At 42.9% G+C, this 21353-nt stretch overlaps 1 long non-coding RNA gene and 1 other non-coding gene across 2 annotated transcripts in view; one reads left to right on the top strand and one right to left on the bottom strand.

Moving 5' to 3' along the window:
- The window catches only part of LOC120240876, a 117322-nt gene that overhangs the window by 7174 nt on the left and 88795 nt on the right, over positions 1-21353 (top strand). The gene's annotated exons all lie outside the window — the stretch shown is intronic.
- On the bottom strand, positions 6351-6457 carry LOC120240881. Its single transcript, XR_005530763.1, has one exon. It is a non-coding gene; the product is annotated as a U6 spliceosomal RNA (small nuclear RNA).

Here is a 21353-nt window from a genome sequence, read left to right as displayed (position 1 = left end):
TCTGCATTTCTTTGATTAACAGTGGGGACAAATCTAATAATTATGTAAACAATGGAAGCACATCTTAATTGATATGCCAATTAAAAAAATAGATACTACATTATTGGTGTATCTTCCTGAAGGAGCCCCCCAAAATGACTGAATAAGGGCATTTGTTGGTGAGGATAAGAGAATGAAGTGGCCCAAACAGCCTCAATAAAACTGCAGATACTGGGATTTGCAGATAAGGCAGAAGGACATATGGCTGGACGATTTCTCTGTAGCTCATTTTTTGTGCCTTATCAGCATAGAGGCCTGCTCCCCAGCAAATGAGCTACACCTGGGTGTGCAATAAAAAGATGTGCGCGCTGCAGGTGGGCAGAGGGAGCTGCCGGAGACAGCTCCCGGTGTGCAGGACAGGATTTAAGGCATAGAACGTTGTGATTGCAGAAGGCTCAGCCAACACCGGGAGGTGACGCCTTTTCAAACATTTTAGCTTAGTTTCATTGCCCAGTGGAGCATTTTATTTCATTGTTTTATTTTATTTTATTTTTTAAACTTAAAAAATGTTTTATTTATTTATTTTTGGGAGAGGGGGAGGGACAGAGAGAGGGTGAGAGAGAGGGAGAGAGAGAGAGAGAGAGAGAATCCCAAGCAGTCTCTGCACTAACAGTGGGGCTCAAACTCACGAACATGTGAGATCATGGCCTGAGCTGAAATCAAGAGTGGGGCGCTTAACCCACTGGGCCACCCAGGCGATCCTGGAATATTTTATTTCTGTGCAAAATGGCCACATGGAAGTCAGGGTGGGGAGAGTAGAAGGGAGAGGTAGGAAGGCTGTGTGGTCCACTCTGTCATTCACAAAGGGCATCAAGATGTTGGATCTTGTTTCCAGAGGGGGTACCAATGTCATGCACTGCTACCCCCATGTAGCAGGGACATTCTACAGGATGGAGAGATCTTCATCCTGTGACTTTCCTCTAAGCACTCAGGTACGTTAATCACTCAGTCCTCACAGCAGCCCAATCAGAAGGATACCGTTCTTATTTACGTCCTGCACAGGAGGTTAACCACAGCACAAGGAGGTCAGATAATGTGGCTACAATCAGTGAGTAAACGCTAGAGCAGAGATTCAAACCCAGGCAGTCTGAAGAGGGCAGAAGAGAGACTTAGGAACTGGAGAGCACAAACTATGACTAGGCGGATAGTCACGGGGAAAATGCGGTCCGTTAGGGTAGATATCCTGACTTTTTTTTTTTTAAATCTTAATTTCCAGTGAAAATGATATTAACCAACCTTGGCTTCCTGAAAGATATCAATGAAATCACATGGTTGAATTGAGCAGAAGACAGGATGTCAGGGAGGCTCAGTAGAATGCCTTGTAGCCATTTGAGAGTCAGAACCCGAGGAAATAAATGGGACATTCTTATTAACAATCCATTCACTTATTTGTTCCCACATTGATACTTCATGAAGCAGGAAGTAGACTGAAAACAAAGTCCCTAAGTTTCAATCCTCTGTCCATACCCTATAAATCCAGCTGAGCCTCAGTCCCCTCATCTTTAAAATGGGCACAATAAGGGCACCAACCTCACCAGACTTTTGGGGAAGAGTACATGAGGCCATGCATACAATCTGCTTCTTTTGTCCGGCACATCACACGTGCTCAGTAAACGCTCACGGTTAATGTGCATTTATTCTTGCTTTCAGGAAGTGTCCATTTAGCCTCACCTGTACTCCCCTGGGTTAGTGGAAATGTCTTGGATGGCCCAGGAAAGGAATAAGAAAAAGTCCTGAGGCCAAAGACTTTAGCTCCAAAAGTCCCTTGCCTTGATATGTATTGAGGGGTAAGAATTTTTGAGAAACAGGACTTTATAACTTATCTAGACAGAGCGATAGATCAGGGCAAAGGGAGTGCACACAAGATCTACCAAGATGATAGACTCAGAAGCACCCAGAAGTAAGGCCTTTTTGACATGGGTTGTGAGTCGTGCTCCTTTTAGCTGACTAGGAGGAGCAAAAGAAAACAAAAGGGGAAAATGTAGCGCTTCTCTGTTACTTAGGATCAAAACAGGGATCTCTGTCATGGAAAGCAACATTTAGACTTTGTCTTAGAAAATCAGCTAAAGGTGAGATGAATGAGTTAGAAAGAATTTGGGTCCTAAAACAAGGTGCCTGAATCAGCAGATCACCTTTCGTGAATAAATCATCTAAATATTACATCAGACCTCAATAAAAGTTCTTTGTCTCTAAAGTGACATTTTTTTAAAAGAGAATTTTTTTTTTTTAAGAGAGAGGGGAGAGAGAGAGGCCTGAGCAGGAGATGGGTGGAGGAGGGGAGAGAAAAAGAGAATCTTAAGCAAGATCCATGATGTGGGGCTCAGTCCTACGACCCTAGGATCATGACCGAAGCTGAAATCAAGAGTCAGACACTCGACCGATATAGTCACCCAGGTGTCCTCACTATTTAAAAAAAAAAAAAAAAAAAAGGATCAGAATGAAAGGAGATGAGGGAGATAATCAGAATCCTTTTAAACTCCAAATAAGGCATTTGACTAAGTAACTAAAACTGGGCTTTGGAACCAGAATTGTTATATAAACAGCTATCATTCAAGCAACATTTGCCACATTTTAAATTCGACATCAAAAGCGTGATGCACCAAGACTTCATTTTATTAACATTTTTTTAAAAATTAAAAAAAATTTAATGTTCATATCTGATATATAGAGAGAGACAGAGACAGAGTGCGAGCAGGGGAGGGACAGAGAGAGAAGGAGACATAGAATCTGAAGCAGGCTCCAGGCTCTGAGCTGTCAGCACAGAGCCTGACGCGGGGCCTGAACTCACGAACCATGAGATCACAACCTGAGCCAGAGTCAGATGCTTAACTGACTGAGCCACACAGGTGCCCTTTATTAAAAGTTTTTTAATTAAAAAATATTTTTAAAGAATTTATGTTTTAGGGGCACCTGGGTGGCTCAGTCGGTTAAGCGTCCAACTTTGGCTCTGGTCGTGATCTCATGATCTGTGAGTTCGAGCCCTGCGTCAGGTTCTGTGTTGACAGCTCAGAGCCTGGAGCTTGCTTTGGAGTCTGTGTCTTCCCCTCTGTCTGCCTCTCTCCCCAGCTCTCTCTCTCTCTCTCAAATATAAATAAACATTAAAAAAAATTGAAAAAAAGAATTTATTTTTTAGAGCAATTTAATGTTCACAGCATAATTGAGAGGATGTTATTTCTCATACATTCCCTGCCCCACACATGCACAGCCTCCCTCTATTGTCTATAGCACTCACTGGAATGGTACACTTTCCACAAAAAGATGAATCCACGTTGACACATTATGATCCCCCGAGTTCACAGTTTACCTGAGAGTTCACTCTCTTGCCATTATAGTTTCTAGGGTTTGGACAAATTCATAATGACATGTATTTGTCATTCATTTTTTTAAATCATTTTTTAATCATTCAGGTTTTTTTTAATGCCTTAAACTTTCTGTTCAATCTATTCATCCTTCCCTCACCCCCTACCCTGTCCAGAATCACTGATATTTTTACTGTTTTCATACTTCTGCTTTTCCTAGAATGTCAAATAGTTGAAATCATACAGCATGTAGCCTTTTCAGATTGGTTTCTTTTACTTAGTAACGTGCACGTAAGGTTCGTCAATGTCTTTTCATGCCCTGATAGCTCATTTCGTTTTAGCCCTGAGTCATATTCCATCTTCTGGGTGAACCATGATATCTACCTACTTATCTGTAGGACATCTTGATTACTTCCAAGTTTTGGCAATTATGAATAGAGCTGCTCTAAAAATCTATGTGTAGGTTTTTGTGTGGACCTGCTTTCAGTTGTTTGAATAAATACCAAGGAACATGATTACTATTATTTCATTTTATGTTTTCCAACAGCTCTGTGGTATGATTATCCTCATCCACATGTTACAGATGAGAAAACTGAGCCTCAGAGAGTCACGATTTACCTAATGACACACAGTGAAGAGTCAAAGTCAGACTAGATCAGACAGGGTCCTTGTCGCTCATGTGACGCACTAGGAATCAGAAGGAGGTCTTACTCCCAGTTTTGCCTGGACATCTGGATGCCCTCGATCTGCTAACTCAGCCTCTCCTCTGTGAAACAATGATTTGTGTTCTATGGCTTCACAGTGTCCTTGTCAAATGCAATCCTGGGCAGAAAATCACTTTGGATTTCTCAGGTTTCCAGTTAGCACTGGGGACTAGTCGCTGTGTCTCTGGGCTTCGTGGTCACATCTGTTCAGTGAAAGCTTTGGACTCCTTTCCAGTTCTGGAAGTGTAGCATTTTGTATGTTCGCACCTCTCTTGGTTCCTCAGTGGTGATTTGGAGACACTGGCTATCAGGGGGAAGGAGGGGAAGCTGTGAGTGCTTCTATTTGAGCCTTGGGTTGAATAATGTTGACGATTTTGAAGTCTCATTATCTCACTCCCTAATGTTTTGCTTCTAAACAACTGTAGTTCTTGAGGGCGGGTGTTGGAATAATAGTGTCAGAAATAGTTCCACTGGGGAGAGTGAAGGGTATGAGGAGTTTTTAATTTAGAATCTTGGTGACGAAATGCTGCTCAGAGTTTGTCCCTGGGGCACCCCAGTCTCAAGAAAGGACTCTACGCTGTTTGGAATTGAGCCTGCTATTAACATGGGGCTGAGTGTCGGAGGATAACACAGCAAGGGGTAGGGACCATACGCTGCCGTTGCCAGCGCGGGATTGGTTTTCACCTCTATTCTCTCACGCCACAGCTCTGTGACCCCAAGCTCTCCATGTTTGGCTCTCCATGAAGCAGGAATGGTAAAACCCTCCTAACTGGTGTCTTAAGAAAGAGATGGGGTGTGAAGCCTAGCCTGGTGTCTGGTGTGCTGTTGTCCAATTCAGACTCTATGGAGGATGGTCTGGTCCTTGAAGGGACAGGAAGCTGCTCTGGTTGTGCTTCCGAAAAGAGCTGTGACGTGTCACTGAGCTTGAAACTTCTTGGGCGAGAATTGTACTTTAGTGTTTTTGTTCTCCTATAGCGAGGTGTGGGCTGGGCAGTGGACAGGGGGAGATAGGGACTGCCTTGCATACGTCCTATCCTTATACCAAGGCTCTAACATGGCTCCCCTCCTCCCCCCGATACAAGAAGACATTGAGGTGCAGAGACATAAAATCTGGCAAAGATGACCGAGCTGGTAAGTAGAGAAGCTGGGATTCAGACCTGTGTCTGTGACCTTCTTCAGGTACAGGGAGTATGATTGTTACTGAGGCTTGACCTCCCCACCCCAAGCTCTACCTGCCAGTGGCTGCAGACAAATGGCAAGAATCTGTTTCATTGAACTCCTCTTGGCCATTCACAACTGTTCTAACGTTCAAGGAGAGTGGGATTAAATGACACTACATGAAACACTGCAGAAATGGCAGGCATTGATATCTCCTAGCAACATGCGTATGCCGCTCTTCCATCAGGAGGTGATTTCTATTTCTTCTCCCATGGATCTGGGTTGGCCTGATGACCAGCTTTGGCCATCAAAATGAGATGGAGTTGATGGCTTGCCAGTTCCAAGTTTAGGTCTCAAGAAGCTTTGTGTAGTTTTTCTGCTCTTTCTTAGAAACCTGCCCAACTGCTGTCAAGGCAAAGAGGCTGGAATGCTAGTGGGTGAGATAGGAGATGGAGTAGATTCAAGGTGGCCTTGCCCAAGGCCAGCCATGTCCTAGAGGCAGAACTACCTCATTGAGCTATAGCTGAATGTGGACTCATGAGTGAGCCCAGTGCAGACTACAGCCACCCAGGAGAGTCCAGCCCAAACCTCCTACCCCTTACAGTTGTGTGCTAAATGAATGGCACTCTATAGTTTAGGGAGGGGGATAATTTAAAGTTTATGGAAGAGTTGGAAAGATAACATGTCCATCACTCAGTTTCAATTTCCCTCAATATTATCATCTTACACTACTGTGGTACAAGTTTCTTTGTCAAAATGAACAAACCAACAGTGGTATATTACTATGAACTAACCTGCTGGTAATATTTGGAATAATGCCATTTTTCTATTCCAGGATCCAATCCAAGGTGCCAAATGCATCTTTCCTTAGTCTCCTCTGATCTGTGAAAAGTTTCTCAGTCTTTCTTGTTTTCCTGACTGACAGCTGTAGGATCGCTGGCTAGGGATTTTGTAGAATGTTCTTCAACTTAGGTTCGTCTGTTTTTTTTGTTTTTGTTTTTGTTTTCCCCCGACGATTAGACTGCAGTTACAGATTTGGGAAAAATATCACAGAGGTGAAGTAAAATGTACTTCACATCACATCATGCCAGGGGATACATGAGACCCACTTGACATCATTTGGTGATGTTAACATTGACACTTTTTTAAAAAAAAACTGGAACACTTTGTGAATTTGCATGTCATCCTTGTGCAGGGGACATGCTATTCTTCTCTGTATCATTCCAATTTTAGTATATATGTTGCTAAAGTGAGCACAAGTTTGGCCCTTAATTGGAACAGTGTTTTCCAGTTTTCTTCACTGTAAAGTTACTCTTTTTCTCAAGCGCTGCATTTTGGAATGATTTGTCTTGCAGCAGCAGATAGTTGTTATATACTACTCCCTCACTGCATTCACGCCTCTCTGAATTTGGTTTTTCCAAGTTATTTCCTGGACTGTTTTCCAATGTTGGTCTTTTGGTCGACAATCTGTTGTAATGTTGCATTGGACATTGATCATACCAAAGCAAAGTTGTAATTTCACTTTGGAAATTCTAAGAATCTTTCTAGGTTCTGGTCAAATGCTACTGCCTGGCTCACTGTGTAAACCCTTATAATATTAATTCACTCATTCATTTATTTTATGGAGCACTGTCTGCATGCCAGTGTCTCTTTTAGGCTTTGAGCCTCAGTCACGTACCAGACAATTCTCAGGAAACTTGCCAGGAGGGAGATACACAATTAATCCAGAAGTCAGATACTTTGAAGAGAAGTATATAACTTTGGTTTTCTCTGATATCCATGTTCTCATGTTGGAGGTATTAAATTATAATCTTCTTATGTATCTCAGTTAATCAGTCAATAACTAATTCAGTAAATATTTAGTGTGCATGTACCACGAACCAGGAATTGGTTCTACAATATAATCTCTCATGTTGCTCTTAGGGTCATAGAATGCAAGCATTGTCTTATCCAATTCTATTGTTCTTATTTTATTTTATTTTATTTTATTTCATCTTATCTTATTTTATCTTATTTTTTTTAAATTAAATTAAATTAAATTTTATTTTATTAAGTAAACTCTATACCACATGTAGGGCTCAAACTCATGACCTCGAGATCAAGGGTTGCATGCTCTGTTGACTGAGCAGGCCAGGAGTCCCCAGTTCATTCTGTTGTTAAACTACGAAACAAGGGCAACAGAGGGATAACTCACTGGGCAGACCTGGGGCTCCAACCCAGGTCCAAGAAGTCCTAGCATGGAGTTGTGTCCAACTGCTCTCTTGACTAACAAAAAGGAATGGGGGCGCCTGGGTGGCTTAGTCGGTGAAGCGTCCGACTTTCACTCAGGTCATGATCTCGCAGTTTGTGGGTTTGGGCCCTGCGTCGGGCTCTGTGCTGACAGCTCAGAGCCTGGAGCCTGTTTCAGATTCTGTGTCTCCCTCTCTCTCTGACCCTCCGCTGCTCACGCTGTCTCTCTCTCTCCTAGAAATAAATAAAAATATAAAGCAAAATTAAAAAAAAAAAAAGGAATGGCTGGCAGATCTCAAAGGTGAGAGCGAATTCACTATGTCAGAGTTGGGGAAAGGAGGTTGGGATGTCATTGACCCAGAAACCAATCTTCCTCCAGGGTCAGAATATAAGACCAGTTCATCTCCCCAGAATTGAGACGGCCCTGGGATGAAAGCAGCACTCATCAAACTTTCCCTTTTGACTGAAGATCAGTCATCTTATCCGTATGTTTGTTGTCTGTTTTCCGTATTAGAATATAAACTTCACAGAGATTTGTCTGTCCCTTTTACTTCTATATTAATCACATAAATCAGAGCCTGGTCTTTAGTAGGTATAAATACCTATGGAACAAATGAGTGAATACCAATTTTAAAAAATTATTTTTTCTTTTTGAGAGATAGAGGGCACAAGTGAGTGAGGGGCGAAGACAGAGAGGGAGGGAGAGAGAGAGAAGTGGGGCTCACTGGGAGTGGGGCTCCAGCTCACCTGATGAAGTACTTGAACTCAGAAACCGTGAGACCATGACCTGAGCTGAAGTCAGATGCTTACATGAGACCATGGTCAGTGACTTATTTCATAAGAAAACTTGACTGTGTCCTCTTGTCCAAAATCCTATCCTTCCAAGCCTGATACTTCAACATTTATTGGCTGGAGCTCTTTCAACTGTAAACAATAGAAACTAATATCAAATGAATCTCATTAAACAAAACAATATACAACACATTTATTTTATTTTATTTTATTCTATTTTATTTTATTTTATTTTTTATTTGTGTGTGTGTGAGAAAGAGAGAGAGAGAGAGACAGACAGACAGACAGACAGAGAGAGAGAGAGAGAGAAAGAGAGAGATGGCTTGGGAGTATAGGAAAGGGGCAGAGGGAGAGAGAAAGAAAACCCTAAGCAGGCTTCACACTCAGCTTGGAACCTGATGTGGGACTTGATCCCATGACTCTGGAATCATGACCTGAGCTGAAATCAAGAGTTGGACACTCAACCAACTGAGCCCCTTGACACCTTTTAAACACATTTTAAAAAACAACAACATTTATTGCTTATCCAACTACATATTTTTGGTTTTTTGTTTTTGTTTTTGTTTTTGTTTCTTAAGATACAGTTGGATCAAGGAGTCCAGTTGACTCATCAAAACTGACATCTCCTAGATCAGTTGTTTTCTCTGTTGGCTTCATTCTCAAGCAGACTCTCCCCATCTAGCAGTTCTTAGTTACATGAACCAAAACACTGCCTTCTTTTCCTTAAGCCAGTTTGAGTTGGATTCCTGTCACTTTATTTTTTTTTTTATTTTTTCTTTCTTTCTTTCTTTCTTTATTTATTTTTTACAAATAGTTTATTGTCAAATTAGTTTCTACATAACACTCAGTGCTCATCCCCAAAGTGCCCTCCTTCATGCCCATCCCCCCCTCCCCCCCACATCCATCAGTCCTCAGTTTTTGTCAGCATTCAAGAGTCTCTCATGGTTTGCCTCTCTCCCTTTCCCCCACCATTTCCGCCCTTCTTCTCCCCCTTGTTCCTCCGTCAAGTTCCTGTCACTTTAAATAAGGAAAAGGTCTTGACTAATACTCTCTCACCTATTTGGAGTATGGCATGGGGTAGATAAATGGAATGAATAAAGATATGGGGCCTGAGGAGGAAGAAACTGAGTCTCTCACTGATTGCCTCCCCAGGAAGCTTGAGTTAGCAACTTTAAAAAAAAATATTCAGGGGCACCTGGGTGGCTCAGTCGGTTAAGCACCTGATTTCGGGTCAGGTCATGATCTCATGGTTCGTGGGTTCGAGCCCCACACTGGGCTCTGCTGACAGCTAGCTCAGAGCCTGGAGCCTGTTTCAGATTCTGTATCTCCCTCTCTCTCTGACCCTCCCTTTCTCACGCTGTCTCTCTCTCGGAAATAAATAAAATATTAAAAAAATAAAAAATAAAAAAACATTCATTTATTTTGAGAGAGAGAGAGAGAGAGCATGCATGAGAAAGAGAGCAAGCCACAGAGGGCGGAAAGAGTGAGAGAGAGAAAGAGAGAGAGAGAGAATCTCAAACAGGGTCTGCACTATCAGTGGAAACTCGGATGCAGGGCTCAGTCTCATGAACCATGAGATCATGACCTGAGCCAAGATCAAGAGTCGGATGCTTGACCTACTGAGCCACCTGGGCACCCTGGGTTCAGTGACTTTTTAATGAGAGCTCGCCTTCCCTAGGCAGATGGCATTAAACAGTGTAAGTTCACCTGAGTGTTCTTCCTGTGGAAATCAAGATCCTGTGAGAATCAAATGTGTCTTATGTTAAGCCACTGAAATTTCAGGGTTTATTTATTACTGTATGTTATTTGTTACATGTTAAACATTCCGTTTATTGTAAAGGGGCTGAATTTAGAACATCCCTTTTGTCTGAGGATAACTAGTCATGATGGGTTTGAAAAAGGTAGGTGTTTTCAGCTCCTCTCAAAAGTGGCCCACTGCATTTCCTTAACTCTATGCAATGACGGCTGTGACTGTGATCTCCAGATTTCTCAGCACATCTGGAGCTTCCAGTTCACCATCATCACTCAGCTTTTAGATGCCACTCTTTGTTGTGCAAAGCATCTTGCCATTGACCTGTTGCTGCTTCCAATAGACGTATTGGGGAATTCAATGGTGTCCTTTTAAAATTTTTTTTTTTTTTACAGAGCTACTCAAAATTCAACTATGATGCCAAGAAAAGGTGAGACATGTTGCAGAGGTCATTAGTGCGCATGATGTCCGGGGGTCTCCACTGTGTCCCAGCTCCTCTTGTGGGATGGTTAGGACTCATGATTGATTCTGGCCAATGGACTGTGAGAAGCAGTGATCTGTGTGACTTTCAAGCCCAGGCAATTAAAAGCATTGTGCCCTCCCCTTTTTCTTTCCTGTGGGGGTGATCATGGAATCTTTATCAACATAGGGACACCACAGCATGGAAGAGGCTTGGATCCTGGAGTCACCAAAGAAAGTTGCAAAGAGTTGCTTGACATGTGGTGATCATTGAGTAAGAGTCAAATGTTTCTTGTGTTAAGCCACTGTGATTTGAGGGTTTATTTATTACTGCAGCAAATTTAGCCTATCCTGACTAATAACACATTCCTCCCTCAGTAGACTTGTAGGATGGTTGCTGACTGAGATGTATTTAAACAAGATTGTCTTGTTATATATATTTATCCACCTTGCAGTTTCTGGTGTTTAGGCTTTGCCTTGAAATTACTTTGAAGCAGCAGACTTGGCTTGAATCTCAGCTCTGCTACTGAGTTACTGGTAACCCTGAGCAAGTTGCTTTACATCTCTGAACCTCAGTTCAATAAAAAGTTGAAAATGTGTGCTTTTGGGAGGTCCATCACTTATTGCCTATATAACTTTCAGCAAGCTACTTCTCTTTCCCGGCTTCAATGGCCTCATAGCTAGGAAAGAGGTGATAATGTTCCACATCCATCACAGTTGTCCTAAGGAGTAAAGTGGAAAATGTAAGGGCCCAGTGCAGGTATTTTGTGAACTTTAATCTCTCCCTGTCTTTCTTGTCCATTGAGATCACTTGGTTTTTCCTATTCATTTATGTCTTTTTCCCCCTTTCTGAATCCTTACTCAGATATAGAATATTGCTTCCGTTTTGGAGAAAACAGACTCTTGTGGTTGCTCTGGTGTCGCTGAGAAAGAATAAACTTTCTAAAATAGCATGGAGCAGATTGGTGTGTGTATTTGTGTTCAAACTATTTATACCCTAGTGTGGAAAGGAGTTGGCAGCTGGAAGTGGAGGGCAAAGTTGAGTCCACACCTGAACAACATACTGAAATACATTGATAAAGACTGGTGGACCTAATCATTTGTCTTGAAGGAAATCGAAACAGTCACACTGATAAACAGACTAATTGAGAACAATTAAAATCTCAGTCACTTATCAGAAGCCAAACAAGAACAACTTTAGTGGGTTTGAAGGTGAGAAGTTACTTAAGCAGAAACTCAAGACAGAATTCCTTGAGAACAAGACCTTTAAAACAAGGTCACACCCTGTACTCCTCTGATGCAGAAGTGGGGCATGTATAAAGCAAAGAGTTTGAGGCAGGGGTCCTCTGTGTGCAGGTGGGGGCGGGGGCAAGAATGACACAAAATGAGAGCCTGAGTGGCTTAGTTGGTTACGAGTCCGACTTCAGCTCAGGTCATAGGTCAGGATCTTGCAGTTTGTGAATTCGAGCCCTATGTCGGTCTCCTTGCTGACACTGTGGAGCCTGCTTGAAGTCCTCTCTCTCTCAAAATAATAAATAAACTTAAAAAAGAAAGAATGACACAAAACAACCCCATATAGGGATAAATTGAGTTTATGTGCAGATTCCTTCTTTTCTTTCCTTTTTCATTACTTCTGTTTGAACTTTGTGGTTTTCTTTGGAGAGATTGGCACCCAGAAGGAAGGGTAGAAAGAACCAATTGACTGTTCTCAAAACAAAACAAAACTCAACAAAGGCTCTTTCTTTCTCAAGGACTATTTTCCCATGGAAAGTAAAAAGTGAGCCCACTTGGAATTACCTGACTGCAAAACAATGCCACTTTTATTAAAGGGAGTTAGTTTTTCACTCACCCAATTTAAATATGGCTCCATAGAACTGCCCAAATCTTCAGAAAGGATATGGTCCTCAGACTAGAGACCACGGCTGAGAAATTTAAGGCTGAAAGAAACATTTTTTTTTTTGAGTGAACCAAAAATAGGGGTTTAGAAGGGAGTCATTCTTCTCAAATTATGTTCATAGCAAGATATGTTGTCAGATACCACTGGAGAGAAATGAGACCTTGTCCAACAGCCTTTTCTCCCGTCTTCTGGAACGGGGTAGTTGCTTTGGTTCTCAGAATATTTTAAACCAGTCCAGCAATTTTTTTAAAGCACATTTAGGTTTGTTTTGTGCAGTGTGTATTTAATAAAACACATTTGTGTTGAAATGAACACATTTGCCAGATTTCCCTCTGAAAAATGTACACATTACCTTTGGACTCATGATGAGTAAGGAAATAACATTGGGGCACCACAGAAAAGAATCCTGTCCCATCTGAGTAAGGAGAGCAAAGGATTTATTTTGTTTCTCTAATTTAAGGTGAGTCTGAGGAGTCTGAAAACTTGTTCCTAGTTTCATATCTCAAGAGTCCCCTGAACATGATCACCCACGAGAGGCACTCCAGGCGTATCCCATAGAGCTTCTGGAAAATACAAAGATTTGTGCAGGGAACCTTGAAGCTTGGGTTAACACAACTGCAGGCAGGCTTGTCCCCTCCCTGAAAATTCATAGCTTCTCTGGTTTTCACTCAGAGAGGTCTCTTTGGTGAGAAAGTAGTGTGATAAGTCTTGGTGTGGGTTTTGACTATGGTGTGTAGTAAATAGTATTTTTTTTTTTAAGACAAAAGAAATGACTAGGATTTGAAGAAACCCAGCTCATTGCTAAGAAGATTCAAATAGACAATAAATTCTTTGGGGACAAAAACTATGTCTTATTCACCTTTCTATCTTCTGTACCAAGCCCAGCAGTGTTCAGTTAATGACGGCTGAAGAAATGGAGGTCAGATACCATCTATCCTAAACGCTGTGTTAGACAGATCCACTCAACATGAAGAGGGCTGCAGACTGCAGGGTAGTTTTTCCTTCTCTGTTGCCTCAAGATGCACACAAAGGATATTTTTATTTTGAAAGAATTTTATCAATCAACCCCATGGGGAAATGGGCAGGAGAAATACTAAGCATGGGTGTTGACACACTTTTGAGACATTTTGCAGCCATGATCTCTGCACATGGGTTTGGATTCCTTCATGCAGAGAATTTGGTCCCACTTGGCTTCTCCCACCCCCGAGGCCAGCCAAGCTGGTTGCTGTATGGTTTGTATTTCTCAAGCGCTCCAGGCTAACACCCATTTATTTGTCTCCTTCCCTGTATGTGGCCTCACATAGCACAATGGAATTCATCTGTAAGTCTCCCGATTATGCAGAAAATATGGGCTCCTGGTATATACACCAAGGAAAATGTGTGGCAGTGGTGACACATAGAATGAGACATAGTTTTCAGCCCCATGAGACACTCAGAAACTAAGAGGGAAAAAGACACATGTAGAAACTACTATAATACAAGATGGTAAGTTGCTAGGAAGGGGGTTGGAATCAGCGTGCGGGCTGGCCTGAGGGTGTTGCTGGACCACTCGGGGCCTTGGCAATTCTTTCCTCGTTGTGGTGCTTTTGTGACCAGTGGAGGAATATCACAAAAAAAGTGCCAGTGAAAAGACGTGGAGAATGGTATTCAACGTGTAGACGCTGTGTGTCCTAGATCTCTGGAGAACCCTAAGAGCGAGAGTTCATCTGGCTTTAGAACCAGGAGTAACTGCTTTTTCCTGAGAAGTGGCTCATTTTTGCCTTGCCTGGGGCAGGATCAGGGGCTCTTTTCCATCTCAGCTGCTGTTGAGTTTGGGCCCAGCGTTGTAGCTCATGGTAGCAACTGTCAGTAAGTGAAGATGTGCAGAGAGGTACAGACAGATTCTAGAGGCTGTTGTGATTTCTTATCCCTTTAAAAATCTCTGTCTTTCCTCCTGAATGCTATTTAATTTGTGTGTATTTAGTTTTAATTAGACTTCTGGTCTAATTTTTAAGTTTCCATGGATACTTCTGGTATAAGGCAGAAAAAAAGATAGACATGATGATAATAACAAACTGCCCCCAATCTCAGGAGGAGACAGCAGGAGGTGAGCCTGATGATAGAGGAGGGGGTTTTAGGCAAAATGAACTGCATATAAAAAAGTTGTGAAATGGATGTGGGTCCTGGCTCCATTTAAGTGGTATAAAGGGGATTCATACAACAACACACCTCTTTCTCTTTCACATGGTTGTCTTCTTCTACCCAAGTGCATTCTGGATATTTCTTTTCTTTTTTTAAAAAAAATTTTATTGTTTATTTTTGAGAGAGAAGGAAAGACAGAGTATGAGCAGGGGAGGGGCAGAGAGAGAGGGAGACACAGAATCTGAAGGAGGCTCCGGCTCTGAGCTGTCAGCACAGAGCCACGATTGGGGGGCTCAAACCCATGATCATGACCTGAGCCAAAGTTGGATGCTCAAGTGGCTGAGCCACCCAGGCGCCCCTGTATATTTCTGTTGTGTTCTGTTGGGTTGAGCAAGCAAGACCTGTAGGAGGTAATCATAAAGGAGCTGTGTTGGGCCTTCCATCCCTTCCCATTTAAGTCCACTCTGGGGGCCAGTTAATCTTCCTGGCTCTGGAGGAAAACGTAGACAGGCCACAGTTCTGGTCCTTCTTCATTTTATCAGCAAACAGAGTCTCAGTGGAGGAATGAAGATGTCTCACCCAATACCATTCTAAATGGATTAAGGCTGAGGTTTTTTTCTTTCTTTGGTTTAGGAGTGAGGTCTGCAGGCAGGGATGGGGAAGGGTTGGCTCCTTCTGCCCTTTACTCGTTTTTCCCTTCCCACCTTGCCGCACATCTCAGGCTTCTGTGCCTCCAACGCAGGGTTCAGGGAAGGAGGGAGAGGAGCGATACTGGCCTGGACACTGCATGGCCGTGTGAGCCCTGTGCTGTGCTCTCAGCCCAAGCTTTCACTTCATCTCTTGCTTTGGCAACCAATTCAACTCCTTATTCTTTGCTTTCTGCCCCAGGGTTTCCTTGTTGTCACTCTACAGGATGCCAGGGAGGCCCTTCGGCCTTTCTGATGCATGGAGAGGGGATGATGACCTCATTGGGCAACAGTTGATCATTGGGGGTGGCAATTGGATTCCCATGTCTCAGAAGGTTGATCCCAAACAGCATCCTATAAAGCCCCTAGAGGGGTGAGACGGAGCCTTAGTCACCCACAGAAAAATGAGTTCAGTATCATGCAACGTGGGACAGCTTTTCTCCCTGCCCTGCTGGACAGTTCCTGGACTCCTCTTCCTGTGTCTAGTGGCCATTTCCCCCAAACAGACTATGTTCATGGAAGCCCTTGTCTTAAACTATGCCCTTTGGAGGAACAGAAATCTAGCAATTAGATACCATTTCAGGATTCTTAGAGGTGTAGAGCTGACTCTTTTGTATGTGCTTTCCTGGGGTTCTTCAGGAATCCTTGTCACTGAGAATGCATCGCCTGTACTTCCTGGACAGGAAAATTGCATCTTTATTTCTATGGATGGATGACTGTCTTCTTCCTTTGCCCTTAGCCATGACCGGCTATATAATTCATGGGTCCCAGTGCAAAATAAAAACATTGGGCTCCTTGTGCAAAAAACAGTAAGAATTTCAAGATGACTGTAGCATTAAACCAAGTGCAGGGCCCTTTGGGGGGCAAGGCCCTGCATGGCTGTGTGAAGGTGGTTCTGCTTCTGGTCTGTTATATTCACCATGCTTCCAATCTGAGATGACTCCACAGTGGGGCTCGTTCACAGAGAGGCCACATCTGGTCCATGGGAAACCCACATCCTCCGCCACACACTTGCTGACTCTACTGCTTCGGTGAGTCTTTTCCCCTTTAGATTTCTCAGCGTAAATCACATGCAGTGTGCTGAATAAGTTAATCTAACTAGCCTTCAAGATGGCTCTTGATGATCTAGCGTCTTGATGTTGATGCCCTCCCACACAGAATTAGGGCTAACCTGTGTGACCAATAGAATATTGCAGAAGTGACAGTTTGTGACTTCGGATGGCAGGTCATAAAAGACACAATAGTTTTGGCTTTGATCACTTGATTTTCTCTTTCTGGGGGAATCCAGCTGCCATGCCACTGGGACTCAAGATTCCCTTTGGAGATGACATCATAGAAAATAACTGTCCAGAAGCCAGCACCAACTTGCCAGCCATGTGAGGGAGCCACCTTGCAGGGGACCCTCCAGCCCAAGTCCAAACCTTGGATGATGCAAATGACATTTGACTGCAGCGTCTGAGAGTCTAAGCCAGAGTTGGCTGGCCAGGCCACTCCTGAATTCCTCACGCACAGAACCACGGGAAGTCGCCAATCATTAATGTTGTTTGGAACCACTGAGCCTTGGGCTGACAGGACACTCAGCAAAGAATAACTCATATAAAGCAAACCTTTTAGGTGAGGGACTAGCTCTCTTCGTTATCTCTGGGAGAAGGATGGTTGGATTATTTTAGGTCTGGATCAAGAGGGTGACATGAAGCTACCAACTCACTCCAGAAGCAAAAAGCAGTGACTTTCTGGTGGCAGTGATCCTTTTTACACACTCAATTTTGCATGAGAGCTTTTGACAACTTATATACAGATCTTTGCCCCTTATTTTGATTTTCTTTTGATTCTTGTTCAAAGACCTCATTCTGGATTATGCCTCAACTTCTATTTTTTTTTAAAATCTCCAGTTATATTTTCTTTTTTTTTAAAATATTTTCTATGTATTTCTAGGAGAGAGAGAGAGACAGCGTGAGCAGGGGAGGGTCAGAGAGAGAGGGAGATACAGACTCTGAAATTGGCTCCAGGCTCTGAGCTGGCAGTCAGCACAGAGACCAACGCGGGGCTTGAACCCACGAACCGTGAGATCATGACCTAAGCGAAAGTCGGACGCTTCACCGACTAAGCCACCCAGGCGCCGTCCAGTTATATTTTCTGTACCCAACTTGAAAATCAATGGGACCAATGTCTTGGTTAGGACATTTTCCTTCTTCATATCCCCAAGGATATCATCTTTGTGAATTGGTTTTGAGAAAAATTCTGCATTTCAGGACTTAATTGATTTACTGTAACAATATCCCCACCACGGCCAGATTGAGTAGCCATGGCCTTGGAAAACCAAGAAGTCCCAAACACTAGGAATATTCACTATAAAACAGAAGCCTGGAAACCTGCCCATGTTCTGGGGAAAATCTTTTAGCCAAAGAACTCAAACTACTGTTCAGATTTGCATGAATAAAAAAAAAAAAATCCCAAAAAAGTTTCAGAGAGAGAGAGAGAGAGATAGGAGAGAGCCACACCTGAAATTCTGACCTAATTCTGCTAATAAGAAATTTTCTACTAAGGACCAGATAATTTATTTAGCACCTAATCACAGACTTATTTCCATACAATGAGGACTTGGGATGGGGCATCGGGGAACTGAAATACCAGATATCACGCCCCCTCTAACAATCTGTGTGACCTGGTGTAACACGCACTCCTTCTCGGTGCCTCAGACTCTTTCTCTGTGTGAATCTGAGAATATCTGTTGACCAGAGATAAAATATCACAGGGCTTTGAAGTGCTGTAAGTGCTTTACCTATTTGAGGTTTCATTATTATTTTGTCTTTTATAGTTAAAACCGTTTTTTGGCAGATGGGGAGAAAAATGGCTTATATGACATTATAAAAGCATTAAAAGTCAAATAAAAAACAAGCCAATGCATGATGACTGTTGAGCTGGTTTCTGTTAATTGAATCATATTTCCCCATCGATTTGCATAAAGAATGATGATTGGTTTCCACGGGGGCAGGGGGCTTGCAACGAAGCAGAATCACACTCAGAAGTGTTGAAAATCTTTGTGCATTTATTCAAAAATGCCAAATAGAGACCGGGAGTACGAATGTCTCATGATAGTAAACATACTGGATTCTTTGGAGACATGTCCATGCATGGGGAACCGCACATTTAAGTGGGGGTGCCTTCAGCTAATCAGGAGACTCTCTCAACTCGGAAGAAAGTGACATCCTGCTGTCTAGTATGAGAATACAGTTTTTGCAAGGAAGGGAGGTAAATCGATGTGTATAAGTTAGGGTTTGGTTGGTAGTAACAAGCTGCTTTGTCAATTTCAGGGATACGGTTTCGCTAAAAGGAATGAGGGGCATATAGGATTGTTGTAACAGCTGGGGGAGAGGACATCAGGGACACTACCATGGCCAGCCTCAGCCTGAAGCACCCGTAGGGGTTCTCATGAATTCCGCTCCTCAAGAATGTCTGGGAAGCTCCCATCCAAGTTCTCAGATCGTGGCGGGAAAGCCGTGGTTCTCAGGAACCCTCTGGGAGGCTGCTGTGAATCTCTCAGGCTTGGCTGCTACTGTCTCCAAAGCAAAGGGCCCCTCTTCTCCCGTGCCCTTCAGACCCAGCCCACCCTTCTCGTTGGCCAGCTCTCTCTGGAACCACCCGGGGAGGGGGGTTGGGGGAAAGGAGCCCCGGTTCTTTTTTGCAATGTGGGGGAGAACATAGAAGGAAGGGGAATGATGTGGGTTCCACAAGAGACAATCTGATACAAGGGAGAAGCCAACTAACCATAGGATACTCCCCAGTGTGCGCTGTTCCCTATGCCAGTACTATACACAGCCTCTCAGCTAACCCAGCAGCAACGTCAGGAAGGAGCTGGCTCTCCTCCTGTCCCTGTGCTTTAAATAAATCACCTTTTTGTACACAAACACACACACAGATAAAGTTTACGTACAGACGCTTAGGATCAAACAACTGGTATTTAGCCATCAGGATTCAAAGGTGGGTCTGTATAAGGGAAAATCCCAAGTTCTTTTGGCATTTTATACATCTAAACTTAGTGGTTCAGACTTTAGCTGTATCAGAAACACCTAGAGGAATCACCCCACCCCCAGAGTTTCTGAGTCAGCAGGTCTGGGGTGCGACCTGAGATTTGTATTTCTAGCAAGTTCCCAGGTGATGCTGATGTTGCTGGTTTAAGGACCATACTTTGGGAACTCCAGAGTAGTGAGGTAAAGCTCTAGAGAGCTTTTCCTTATCTCAGTCTACTGGTGCTCAGAGTCAGGCAGATCCTATAAAATACTAACGTTTTAATTATTTTTACTGCCCTTGCATGTGGTTCCTATCATGTAACATAGATATCCATGCTTGGCTATGTGTGTGAGTGAGTTTGTGCGCATGTGTATTTTAAGCCTATAGCCTTAAAGGTAATCACGCAGCTGAATGAACTTGGGTGGGCTCATATTTCTGACTCCTGCCTTATTTGGAAACCAAGAAGGGTACCTGGCACTATGCATATTTTCCTGATTAAGCCAGGATACCAAATTAAACTTTTGAGTTGATGATTTATTTATTATTTCATTGTGAGTTTTTTAAAATCAGCATTTGATAAGTAAATGGCCCAAATCGTATTTTGGCGTTCATGGAAGTAACATTAGTCTTGATGAATTATTTGCTTATTCAGTGAATATGTAATTTAATTCTATAGAAATTGCATGGCAATTTAGCATGCATTAATGAGTGGATACTGTCTCATAGCTTAACGAGCCTGTCATCCTTTTAAAGCAGGGGAAGCATTTAAGGAATTAGCAATCAACTGGGAAGAAGTCTGTTAAAAAATTTAAGGGGCTCAACCAAACTTTTATGAGCCCTCTCAGGCACAGATAGACAAGATTTCAAACACCCAGGTCAGTACCTGAGGGGTAGCTGCTATCTTTCTTTGAAAAGAGTTAGAAAGACCCAAGTGTGGACCCAAGCAATGCCTCCAACTAGGTAGAGGGTGTGGCTGTCGCTTGACCTCTGGGGGTCCACATCTGTCAAATGGGGGGTGAGGGTTCTGATTCTTATCTCACAGGATCACAGTCAAGATTAAATGAGTTAATGAATGGATGTAGAGGTTTTGAAATGTAGCTGTCTCAATAAATTATTATGATTTTATAATATTATAATACTACTATTTACCTTAGCAACAACTTCCCCTCCTTTCTACCTTCCTTTTTTTCCCTATGACCCTTCCTTCCTTCCATCCTTCCTTCTTCCATTCATTTATTAAATGAACATTTTTTTCTTTCTCTTCCTCCTTGTTTTTGCATTTGCTAATTTGTTATAAAGGCTACAATTTGGGAATAGCTAAAGGGAAGGGATGCATAGGGTAAAGTACGGGCTGGTGGCGTGACACTTCCACGTCCTCTGCAGACTTGCCACACTTCCAGAAACTCCACGTGTTCACCAGCTTGGAAGCTCTTCCATGACCACGTCTTTCAGGAATCTGACATCATCCATCTTCTGTCACAGGAGATGCTGCCATTCTGAATCACTTTGCCTTTCCCATCCACACTGCCTTTCTCCCATCTCTATGCACATGGCTTGTCTTCTTGTGTCGAATTTATTCTCAACCTTCAGTACGTAGCTGGAGCATCACCTCCTCTGTGAAGCCCACTGGGATCACTTCTATCTACAGCAGATATAGCAGAGTTCAGGGCTGTTCCCTGAGCCCCCTTCTATCTTGGTGCCTACGCCTTTGTGCTGAAAGTGTCTGTATTCATGTCTGTATTCTCCAAATGCAGAAGCTCATTGAGGGAATGACTGTGATTTTCATACTGGTTATGTTAGTGCCTGATCCAGGGATAAGAAGTGGGTAAAACGTTTTTAAATGCTGCTGCTCGTGCACACACCAGCTACCAGTCTCATGATTTTGCACATTAAGGCTGGGATTAGGGTGAGGGGAGCCAAGGGCATAAGGTGCAAAATCTAAAGAGGTGCTTACTCCCAGGGCTCTCCTGTCGGACAGCTGGAGTTAGAGGATGGATGAAAACATCCATCTACACTTACCGCACCAGATAGATTTATTGGCTTCTTTTAAACTTCAGTTTTAATTCTTTCAGTCACATGTTTCCAAGAGCTTTTGTATTATTAGCATCTTGACATGTGTGAGCAAATGCTCCAGTTTGCTGAATGCCTGTTATGCACAGAGCACTGTGCTAGCTCTCGCAAATGTAGGGGGCAGGCGCCATGGCCAAC

The sequence above is a fragment of the Hyaena hyaena genome, unplaced genomic scaffold (assembly GCF_003009895.1).
Source record: "Hyaena hyaena isolate Hyena2069 unplaced genomic scaffold, ASM300989v1 scaffold_268, whole genome shotgun sequence".
NCBI classification, from domain to species: Eukaryota; Metazoa; Chordata; class Mammalia; order Carnivora; family Hyaenidae; genus Hyaena; species Hyaena hyaena.
This window is presented reverse-complemented; position numbering and strand designations above follow the sequence as displayed.